Raw genomic sequence first — 12,761 nt, forward strand, 5'->3', positions numbered from 1 at the left:
TGCGCCGGTTAACAGCATGAAAAAACTGGCCGCTAGATTTGTAGAGAATTTTACTTTATGCAAATTAAAGGTGGCGGATCCCACACATAGATGCATGAAAGCCATGCACTTAAAAAGTGGCAGAGCCAGACTTCAAAATATAAAACACACTTTTCCCCCCTCTGGTTTCATTGGAAGCATCTGACAAGTAACCATCTCCACTCTAGCTGCGATACTTCCTGGGCTTACAAATTATATGTAGGTTGATTGCACTAGGACTCACAGTTCACCTTATCATTCAAGGTATATTATGACAGATCCCTAGGCTAGCCCACAAAGCCTATTTAACAAACATGTAGCTGAACTAAAGTATTTTTAAAATATAATCACTGCAACTTCTTCATTAATTCAAATCTCCAAATAGTTTGTTTATGTGAATTATATGGTATTTAACATTTTCCTCCTTTGTGATTACATCTTAAATCTGAAAGCATGTTTTATCATATCTAGCATAGTTCTTTACACATAAAAACCATTCAGTATTTGTTGAATTGGCCAGTAGAGCCTAGTGAAAAACTGCTTTACTTTCTTAACTCTAAGGCACCATTTTTTCAGTGAGGTTTGGAATCAGACAGAGCTTACCTTGAATCTGTATTCAAACTTTCTGAGTGATAGCCAGAAAGTTCTTCAAGTTCTTCCACACTTCTGGACTTTGGTTTTCTGATATTTAAAAATAAAAATAATATATGCTTTAAAGAAGGTCCTTTAGTGAAAATTCTCAGCACAGTACTTAGCATATTACAGGTTATTAATAAATATTAATTTTATCCATAATTTGTATATATGTATTACAAATAAAACATACACTATGTATTTATTGAATTCAATTAAATGCATTGAATATTTTATGTGAAATTCTCTGAAGATTGCACTCAAGAATACCAGGCAGTTGTCTGTCCCTGATGCGTAATATGTCTTTTGTTCTCACAGCTTGCTCTTATGGGAGAGAACACTCCTTAAGCTATTAATCCCTTTTTCCTTTATAATATATAATTTATAACAAAATAAGAAAATAATTACAGCTATGTTTATGGAAAGACTATCATATATCAATTTAATGCTAATTGCTTTGCACCCATAATCTCATTGAATCTATCCACAACTCTTAAAATGTCATTAACTCCATTTTACAGATAAAAGAACTAATTATCAAAGAAATTTGAAAGCCTTTTCAATATCAGAGAGTTTTTGGAAGAAGCTAGGTTTTACCTAAGCTTCCTAGATTGTAAAGCTTCATATTCTTTCTAATATACCTCGTGACATGTTCATAGGTGATAATCATAAATTTTTGTGTGTCTAAATGAATTAGTAAAGATTGATTTATAGTTCAGGAAAAGAAAATTGTGCTTACAGTTAGCTCTCCATTCGTGACATTTTATACCAAAGAATATGGCATGAACTTAGGGGTGAGGATAAGGATTCTCTAAGTTGAGACATATAGTGAATTTCTGGAGCATAAGTTTGCAAGGTTATAAAACAAGTTAGGCACAACTGTAGAAAAGGAAAAAAGAGTTTCTGGGATTTCCCCCATGATTTCAATTCCCAGGAGCAACATTACTATGGAAAAATATGTCCAAGAGTAGGAGGTGGTATATAGAAGCTCAAGTTAAGATCACAAGGAAAAAGAAGGAAAGAGAGCTAAAGGATATCTCCAACTTCTGAAAACAAAAAGAGGAATAAGAAATTATAGAAGATAGTATAGTATTTAAGCTAACAAACACATGAAAAGGTGCTTAATGTCACTCATTATCAGAGAAATGCAAATCAAAACCACAATGTGGTACCATCTCAAGCCAGTCAGAATGGTTGCCATCAAAAAGTCTACCAAAAAAAATAAATAAATAAATAAAGAATGCTGGAGAAGGTGTGGAGTAAAGTTAATCCTCTTACACTGTTGATGGGAATGCAAACTAATACAACAACTATGGAGAACAGTGTGGAGATTCCTTAAAAAACTGGAAATAGAACTGCCATACAACCCAGCAATCCCACTGCTTGGCATACATACTGAGGAAACCAGAATTGAAAGAGACATGTGTGCCCCATTGTTCATCACAGCACTGTTTACAATAGCTGGGACATGGAAGCAGCCTAGATGCCCATTGGCAGATGAATGGATAAGGAAGTTGTGGTATATATACACTCAGCTATAAGAAAAAAGAATGCATTTGAGTCAGTTCTAATGAGGTGGATGAAATGTCAGCCTATTATACAGAATGAAGAAAGTCAGAAAGAGAAACACCAATACAGCATATTAACACATATATATGGAACTTAGAGAGATGGTAACAATGGTCCTATACACAAGGCAGCAAAAGAGTCACAGATGTAAAGAACAGACTTTTGGTCAATGTGGGAGAAGGTGAAGGTGGGATGATTTGAAAGAAGATCATTGAAACTTGCATATTACCATATGTAAAATAGATAAGAAGTATAAGTTTGATGAATGAAGCAAGGCACTCAAAGCTGGTGCTCTGGAATGACTCAGAGGGATGCGATGGGGAGGGAGGTGGAAGGGGTTTCAGGTTGGGGGGACACATGTGTACCACTGGGTGATTCATGTCGATGTATGGCAACAACCACCACAATACTGCAAAGAAATTATCCTCCAATGATAGCAGAGTAGAAGGACATGCACTCATCTTCTCCTGCAAGAACTCCAAAATTACAAGTCGCAGATGAACAACCATTGACAGGAGAATATTGGTTCCCACCAAGGAAAGTTATGCTATGTCCAAGGGTGAAGGAGAAGTACCAGTAAAATGGTACTAGGGGTGAAATAATGTTTAGAATCAAACTGCATACCCTCCAGAGACACTTGGAGGGCTCAAATAAAACTTGTGCACACCAGGACTCAGAGATCCCACAAAGACTGAGTCAGAACTGTGTGTCTCTTGTGGAGGTATAGGTCAGCAGTGGACTGCTGCAGGGGCAGGAGCTCAGGGTGCAGTAGACCCGAGTATGGCATAAGCCCTCCTGGAGGAGGTCACCATTAACCACACCATAGAGCCACTAGAACTTACACAGGGGAGGAACAGACACTTGTAGGGCACAAACAAAAGTTTGTGTGCACCAGGACCCAATAGAAAGGAGCGCTGACCCCACAAGAGACTGACCAAGACTTCCACGTGAGTATCCAGGAGTCTCTGGCAGAGGCGTGGGTGAGTGGTTGTCTGCTGCAGGTGAGGAGCACTGAGTGCAGCAGTGCCTGCATGGGACGTTTTGAAGGAGGTAGCCATTATCTTCATTACCTCAACCATAGTTTGGCCTCATGTGAAACAACAGGGAGGGAACATAACCCTGCCCATATAGAGAAAATTGGATTAAAGATTTAGTGAACATGGCCCCACCCATCAGAACAAGACCCAGTTTCCCAATCAGTCAGTCTCTCCCTCAGGAACCTTCCACAAACCTCTTATCCTTCTCCCTTAGAGGGCAGACAGAATGAAAATCAAAATCACAGAAAACTAACCAATCTGATCACATGGACCACAGCCTTCTCTAATTAAATGAAACTATGAGCCATGCTGTGTAGGGCCACTCAAGACAGACGGATCACGTTGGAGAGGTTAGACAAAACGTGGTACACTGGAGAAGGGAATGACAAACCACTTCAGTATTCTTGCCTTGAGAACACAATGAACAGTACAAAAAGGCAGAAAGACAGGAGAAGGAAAGATGAATTCCCCAGGTCGGTAAGTGTCCAGTATGCTACTGGAGAATGGTGAAATAACTCCAGAAAGAATGAAGAGACAGAGCCAAAGCAAAAACAATACGCAGTTGTGGATATGACTGGTGATGTAAATAAAGACCAATGATGTAAAGAGCAGTACTGAATAGAAACCTGGAATGTTAGGTCCGTGAATCAAGGCAAATTGGAAGTGGTCAAACAGGAGATAGTAAGAGTGAATATCGACATTTTAGGAATCAGTGAACTAAAATGTACTGGAATGGGTGAGTTTAATTCACATGACTATTATATCTACTACTGTGGCCAAGAAGCCCTTAGAAGAAATGGAGAAATTTTGTACTAAAGAGTCCAAAATGCAGTATTTGCATGCAATCTCAAAAATGACAGAATAATCTCTGTTCATTTCCAAGGCAAACAATTCAATATGACAGTAATAAAAGTCGGCCCCAAACAGTAATGCTGAAGAAGCTGAAGTTGAATGGTTCTGTGAAGACCTACAAGACCTTCTAGAAATAGTACCCCCAAAAGATGTCCTTTTCATTATAGGTGGCTGGAACACAAAAATAGGAAGTCAAGAGATACCTGGAGTAACAGGCAAATTTGGCCTTGGAGTACAGAATGAAGCAGGGCAAAGGCCAATAGAGTTTTGCCAAGATAACACACTGGTCATAGCAAGCATCCTCTTCCAACAACACAAGAGAAGACTCTACATATGGACATCACCAGGTGGTCAAAACTGAAATCAGATTGATAATATTATTTACAGCCAAATTTGAAGATGCTCTATACAGTGACCTAAAACAAGACTGGGAGCTGACTGTGGCTCAGATCATGAAATACTTATTGCCAAATTCAGAGGTAAACTGAAGAAAGTAGGGGAAACCACTAGACCATTCAGGTATGACCTAAATCAAATCCCTTAGGATTATACAGAGGAAGTTACAAATAGATTCAAGGGATTAGATCTGAGAGATAGTGTGCCTAAAGAACTATGGATGGAGTTTCATGACATTGTACAGGAGGCAGTGATCAGGACCATCCCAAAGAAAAATGCAAAAATGCAAAAACGTTGTCTAAGGAGGCCTTACAAATAGCTGTGATAATAAGAGAAGCAAAAAGCAAAGGAGAAAAGGAAAGATATACCCACTTAAATACACAATTCCAGAGAATAGCAAGGAGATATAAGAAAGCCTTCTTCAGTGATCAGTGCAAAGAAATGGAGGAAAGCAATAGAATGGGAAAGACTAGAGATCTCTTCAAGCAAATTAGAGATACCAAGGGAAATTTTCATACAAAGATGGGCACCATAATGGACAGAAATGATATGGACCTAACAGAAGCAGAAGATATTAAGAAGAGGTGGCAAGAATGCACAGGAGAACTATACAAAAAAGATCTTCATGACCCAACTAACCATGTTGGTGTGATCACTCATCTAGAGCCAGACATCCTAGATTGCAAAGTAAAGAGGGCCTTAGGAAGCATCACTATGAACAAAGCTAGTGGAAGTGATGGAATTCCAGTTGAGTTATTTCACATCTTAAAAGATGATGCACTAAATATATATATTTAGTTGCACTAAATATGCTAGCAAATTTGGAAAACTCAGTAGTGACCACAGAACTGGAAAAGTTGGTTTCATTCCAATCCCAAAGAAAGGCAATGCCAAAGTATGCTCAAACTACCACACAGGTGCACTCATCTCACACTCTGGCAAATTGATGCTCATAATTCCTCAAGCCAGGCTTCACCAGTACGTGAACTGTGAACTTTCAGACAAATGTTTAAGCTGGATTTTAAAAAGGCAGAGGGACCAGAGATCAAATTTCCAACATCCACTGAATCATCAAAAAAGCAAAAGAATACCAGGGAAAAAAAATCTACTTCTGCTTTATTGACCATTCCAAAGCCTTTGTCTGTGTGGATCACAACAAACTATGGAAGATTCTTCAAGAAATGGGAATACCAGACCACCTGACCTGCCTCCTGAGAAATCTGTTTGCAGCTCAAGAAGCAACGGTTAGAACTGGACATGGAACATCAGACTGGTTCCAAATAGTAAAAGGAGTATGTCAAGGCTGTATATTGTCATCCTGCTCATTTAACTTATATTCAGAGTACATCATGAGAAATGCTGGCCTGGATGAAGCACAAGCTGGAATCAAGATTGCCAGGAGAAATATCAATAACCTCAGATATGCAGGTTACACAATCCTTAATGCAGAAAGCAAAGAGGAACTAAAGAGCCTCTTGATGAAAGTGAAAAGGAGAGTGAAAAATTGGCTTAAAACTCAGCATTCAGAAAACTAAGATCATGGCTACCAGTCCAATCACTTCATGACAGATGGGGAAACAATGGAAATAGTGAGAAATTTTATTTTGTGGGTATCCAAAAACACTGCAGATGGTGACTGCAGCCATGAAATTAAAAGACATTTGCTCCTTGAAAAAACAGCTATGACCAACCTATACAGCATATTAAAAAGTAGAGACGTTACTTTGCCAACAAAGGTCCATCTAGTCAAAGCTATGCTTTTTCCAGTAGTCATGTGTGGATGTGAAACTTGAGCTATAAAGAAAGCTGAGTGCTGAAGAATCGATGCTTTTGAACTGTGGTGTTGGAGAAGACTCTTGATCGTCCCTTGGACTGCAAGGAGTTCCATCCGGTCCATCCTAAAGGAGATCAATCCTGAGTGTTCATTGGAAGGACTGATATTGAAGCTGAAAGTCCAATATTTGGCCACCTGATGTGAAGAACTGACTCATTGGAAAAGATCCCAATGCTGGGAAAGATTGAAGGCAGGAGTAGAAGAGGACAACAGAGAATGAGATGGTTGGATATCATCACTGACTATGGACATGAGTTTGAGTAAGCTCCAGGAGTTGGTGATAGACAGGGAAGCGTGCTGCAGTCCATGGGGTCGCAATGTTTCTGACACAACTGAGAGACTGAACTGATTGACTGAATTAATTTAATCAAAGTAAGCAAGTTATTACCAATACAAATAATGATACAAGAGCAAATGGTACCAAGGAATATAGTAAGGTTTCCTTCCATATGTAATCTAGGATTAAAGTACCAAAGAAAAAAAAAAAAAAAGAAAAAGAAAAGGGAAGTGTTAGATGTGTAAATTTTGAAAACAAAATTATTTTATAAATAAACTAGTAAATGAACAAGAACTGAGCTAAACTTTGCAACTTCTGCCATATCTACCAGTAAATAGATACCATACCATAGTGATGTTTCAGTGTGGCATTCCTTTCGTTCGTGCATTTGTTTGTTGTTGTTGTTGTGTTTTGTTTTGTTTTGTTGTTTGTTTGTTAGTAGAACCACTACTGTACTGGACTCTGACAACTCTTCCTGTTGCTTAGAAAAATAACTACCTAAAGCCCTATTTTTGCTTTATTTTTTAAAAGTATTTTCTTAGTTGCAACATAGAAGATCTTTAGTTTCAGCATTTGAACTCTTAGTTGAGGCATGTGGGATCTAGTTCCCTGACCAGGGATCGAGCCCAGGAACCCTGCATTGGGAGCACAGAGTCTTACCCACTGGACCATCAGAAAAATCCACTCATTCTTATTTTCTTTTATGATTTTGTTTCAAATTTGTCCTTGTGAATTTTTCATAATAACAAAGTAGGAAAATATTAACAAATCTGATTAGATAAACATTTCTTATGTATCTCTTGACTCTGAATAAATCAAATGTTTATACCATCCAATGCTGGGCATAACACTGAGGAAAGCAGAATTAAAAGAGGCACATGTACCCCAATGTTCACTGGAGCACTGTTTACAATAGCAACCTAGGACAGGGAAGCAACCTAGAGGTCCATCAGCAGACAAATGGATAAGGAAGTTGTGGTACATATATGCAATGGAATATTACTCAGCTCTACAAAAGAATGCATTTGAGTCAGTTATAATGAGGAGGATGAAACTTCAGCCTATTGTACAGAGTGAAGTAAGTCAGAGGGAGAAACGCCAATATCATATATTAATTCATATATATGGAATTTAGAAAGATGGAAGACAGCAAAAGAGACACAGATTTAAAGAACAGACATTTGGACTCTGTGGGAGAAGGTGAGGGTGGGATGATTTGAGAAAGTAGCATTGAAACATGCATATTACCATATGTAAAATAGATGACCAGTGCAAGTCCAATGCGTGAAGCAGGGCACTCAAATCTGGTGCTCTGGGTCAACCCAGAGGGATGTGGTGGGGATGGAGGGGGGAGGGGTGTTCAGGATGGTGGGACACATGTACACTCATGGCTGATTTATGTCAATGTATGGCAAAAGCCACCGCAGTATTTTAAAATAGTTAACCTCCAATTAAATAAATTATAATTATTTTTTTAAGTAGAAGCATTTTGGAATCAGGGAGAGTTTTAGACTTATTTTCCACTTTTTGGTTGAATGACCATGGGGAAATTACTTCATTTTTTCAAATCCAATTTTCTCTTCTGTAAGATATAGAAATTAATGACTCACATCAAATTATTGTGATGATTAAATGAAATAGTGAATGCAAATAATTTAGACAGAACCTGGCACATTATAGACACTCAATAAATGTTAGACATGATGATAATGATTATGATGATATGATGATAGTGATGGTTACTTTGATTGTTATTACTATGACTCTTTTATGAAGGCATCCACGGATTTGAGGAAGCCATTTATATGTGAGAGATACAAATCTAGCATATGTTATACTTGAAAAAAGTTTTTACATAAGATTTTATCTTTTAACGTATTGTGTGTACTCAGAAGACTGGGAAAAATACAAAAGATATCAGAAGAAAAGCAGGAATAAGACCTGAATTTGTCCATGCATGTCCCATAAAGCCAATAATTACTTGACAAAGAATATATGAGTTCACTCCAACATGAACATCAAGCTCCCCAAAATATTAAGAAAAAAAGACTCAAAGTACTGAATACTCCACATACTCAAAGATGTGGTGACAAGAGAGATGCAGCTATTTGAATGAAATACAAGCTCACAGAAAATGATGTCAGGAGATTAATTTCATCACTACCAGTGTGTAGAATGTATTTTACTCTTAGCTCACATATAAACACATTCTGGTGTTCTATCCTTGATGGGAATTGGAATATAATTTTGTGATAACTTTCCAGGATTACACTGTGATCATAGTTTGATTAATATAAGGAGAGATGTGGGAGACATTGCTTAATGTCTATTACAAAAGATCAACAAAATCAAGGAAAAGAAGACACTTAGAGGACCTACATGTACAAGCTGCCCACCACCTCTTAAGTTTGTGAAATAGTTAGTCAGTCTTTCTATAAAGGTATACTTTTTGGAATAGAGGAGGGAAGTAGGGAGAAGGAGATGGTCTGATACTACCCACACATTGTTGCAAAGTTCAGCTATTGTTTTCCCTAACACACATAAAAACTTCACACAGATTTATACAGTCCCCACTACAAGATATATGAAATAAACAACTGATGCATTAGTTACGAGGCTTTCCATTTTCCTTTGACAGTTCATGATAATGGAATTTAATTGTGTAAAAAGCAAAATAATTTTAACTGAATGTCATTTGGTTCATTCAAACTGGGAATCAGGGACATTTTAACAAAGGTTTTGAAACTTCTTTTGAAATCAGGAAGCTGCTATGCACAGATAAGAAGAGAGGTTTGAGGATTCTCTATCAGAAATTTCAAGGTTTTTTTTTTTTTTTTTCCCATCTGTTTTCTCACGTTAACCAGTAATTATACAGAATGGCACATAATAGTGCAGAAATGACAGAAGCCAACAAAGGTTTCTCTAAGATATGTAAATTGTCAATGAACAGCAAGGTGCAACAGAAAGGCTTTCTAACAGCATAATTATTTATGCCAGTTCAGCTTGCTTTTAGGTAACAGTGATGGCCTGCTATAGAGCAGCTCTTATCATTGTCCTTGCACATTAGTTTCCATCAGGCACTAAGAAAATGTGGCACAAATGTTGCTTGAAAGGTTGGTTATTGTCCCTTATTGAGAAATCATTTCTGAAAACATAATGACCAAACTGTCACATTAAACAATTAAAATTTTCTTTAATTTTCCAGTATGTCATAGATATTATAGACTTTCTAGTTAACATATACATATGATGTGAACTATGAATGTAGAATTTGTCTTTAGGACCCTATTGATAATCAAATCATGTGTTCTGTGGGTAAATCACGAATGCATGAGAGATTTTTTAGTGTACGCTTCAGTTTGGCTTGTTTACAGAGCCTTTACTGGCCCATAAAGATTTCCCAGGGCCCAAAAAAATAATATCTCAGCTAATATGACTTACCCAGAACCCTAATTTCATTTATTTAATATGTGCTTTTGTCTCTTAATAGTGCCAAACACTTGATAACTTTTTTTATATACAGAAAGAGCTTAGTAAGTAATACCAGCAAAATGAAAGATAAAAATAGTAACAATATTATTATTCACAACTACCATATATTGTGTTATATAAGCTAAAATATTAACTTATTTCATCTTCACAACAACCCTATGAGATGTTTATTCTCCCAACTTCACAAATAAGGAAAGATACTCAGAAAAGTTTATCACTTTGTCCAAGAACACATCTTATAGATACCAAAATAAAGTTTAAATTTTAGATTCAGTTTGTTTCTGAGGTCTGTTCTCTTAATAACTAAATGATAGCATTCCAACAATGGAGACAGCAATGGCACCCCACTCCAGTACTCTTGCCTGGAGAATCCCATGGACGGAGGAGCCTGGTAGGCTGCAGTCCATGGGGTCGCGAAGAGTCGGACACGACTGAGTGACTTCACTTTCACTTTTCACTTTTATGCATTGGAGGGGGAAATGGCAACCCACTCCAGTGTTCTTGCCTGGAGAATCCCAGGGATGGAGTCGCACAGAGTCAGACATGGTTGGAGTGACTTAGCAGCAGCAGCAGCATTTCAAAAATGAATATTGATTTAATGAATAAATAAATGATGACAGTTCTTATCCTTTACCTTTCTCCAGGCATCTCTACCTCTGTCTAGTTTTCTATTTCATTACAACATTCAGTTATTCTCTGCTCCCATATTTTACTGTGTCTCATGGCTTTGTATTTCTCCTCAGCAAAATGATTATATTGCCAGCTTTCCATTTAAAACCTCAAACTTGAGATGGCCTTTTGAAGTCTGTCCCCTTGAATTCTGTCTTCAAGGGTTATCACACAGTATTCCTACAAACTCTTGTATATAGGATGCACATATTTTTTGGAAAAAAAACTGATTCCTGATATATTTTTTGAAGTTCATATTTGCAATAAAATGATAGTCAAAAGACTGAACTCTCCTTAATTGGCCCTCCTAGGAAATAGTCATTATATACAAAAGTCTATATTCAGTTAAAAATTGTTATATAACAGTTTATCAGTTTGCTTTGCAATGACAGGGTTTTGTCATAAAAATAGATTTAATTTTATCTCTTCTTTCTTGTCTACAAGCAAGGTGAAAAGACAGCCTTCAATTTGGGAGAAAATAATAGCAAACAAAGCAACTGATAAAGAATTAATCTCAAAAATATACAAGCAACACCTGAAGCTCAATTCCAGAAAAATGAACAACCCAATCAAAAAGTGGGCCAAAGAACTAAACAGACATTTCTCCAAAGAAGACATACAAATGGCTAACAAACACATGAAAAGATGCTCAACATCACTCATTATCAGAGAAATTCAAATCAAAACCACAATGAGGTACCATCTCATGCCAGTCAGAATGGCTGCTATCCAAAAGTCTACAAGCAATAAATGCTGGAGAGGGTGTGGAGAAAAGGGAACCCTCTTACCCTGTTGGTGGGAATGCAAACTAGCACAGCCACTATGGAGAACAGTGTGGAAATTCTTCAAAAAAACTGGAAATAGAACTGCCATACATCTCAGCAATCCCACTGCTGGGCATACACACGGAGGAAACCAGAATTGAAAAAGTCACGTGTACCCCAATGTTCAATGCAGAATTGTTTATAATAGCCAAGACATGGAAGCAACCTAGATGTCCATCAGCCGATGAATAGATAAGAAAGCTGTAGTACATATATATAATGGAATATTACTCAGTCATTTAAAGGAATGCATTTGAATCAGTTCTAATGAGGTGGATGAAACTGGAGCCTATTATTCAGAGTAAAGTAAGTCAGAAAGAAAAACACCAATACAGTATATTAACACATATGTACGAAATTTAGAAAGATGGTAATGATAACCCTATATGCGAGACAGCAAAAGAGACACAGATGTATAGAACAGATTTTTGGACTCTGTGGGAGAAGGTGAGGGTGGGATGATTTGAGAGAATAGCATTGAAACATGTATATTATCATATGTGAAACAGATCTCCAGTCCAGGTTCAATGGATGAGACAGGGTGCTCAGGGCTGGTGCACTGGGATGACCCAGAGGGATGGGATGGGGAAAGAGGTGGGCAGGGGTTTTATGATGGGAAACACATGTACACCCATTGGTGATTCATGTCAATGTATGGCAAAACCACTACAATATTGTAAAGTAATTAGTCTCCAATTAAAATAAATAAATAAAGAAAAAGACTTCTCTTATAACACTGAATATCAGTGGTGATAGTGGACGCACTTACCTTATTCCTAATCTTAGATGGAAAGCTTCCGACTTTTTACTAATGAGAAAGAAGTTATCTGTCATTTTGTTATGCATGGCCTTTTTTATGCTGTGGTAGTGACAAAGAGAAGGAGAAAGAAATGGCAACCGACTCCAGTATTCTTGCCTGGAGAATCCCATGGGCAGAGGAACCTGCAGGCTACAGTCCATGGGGTTGCAAGAATCAGACACGACTAAGCGAATAAACCACTACCACCAGTGGTAAAGAATCCTGTTGCCAATACGACAGATGTAAGAGATGCGGGTTCCATCCATGGTTGAGAAGAACCCCTGGAGGAGGGCATGGCATTCCACATCAGTATTCTTGCCTGGAGAGTCTCTGTGAACAGAAGAGCCTGGTGATCTACAGT

The 12,761-nt window shown here is 37.6% G+C and overlaps 1 pseudogene; it reads right to left on the minus strand.

Annotated features, from left to right (window-relative positions):
- The window catches only part of LOC110141961 (ubiquitin carboxyl-terminal hydrolase 44-like), a 117,780-nt pseudogene extending 105,333 nt beyond the window's left edge, over positions 1 to 12,447 (minus strand).
- Positions 12,448 to 12,761: the final 314 nt, after the last annotated feature.

Source organism: Odocoileus virginianus, chromosome X (assembly GCF_023699985.2).
Source record: "Odocoileus virginianus isolate 20LAN1187 ecotype Illinois chromosome X, Ovbor_1.2, whole genome shotgun sequence".
Classification (NCBI taxonomy): domain Eukaryota; kingdom Metazoa; phylum Chordata; class Mammalia; order Artiodactyla; family Cervidae; genus Odocoileus; species Odocoileus virginianus.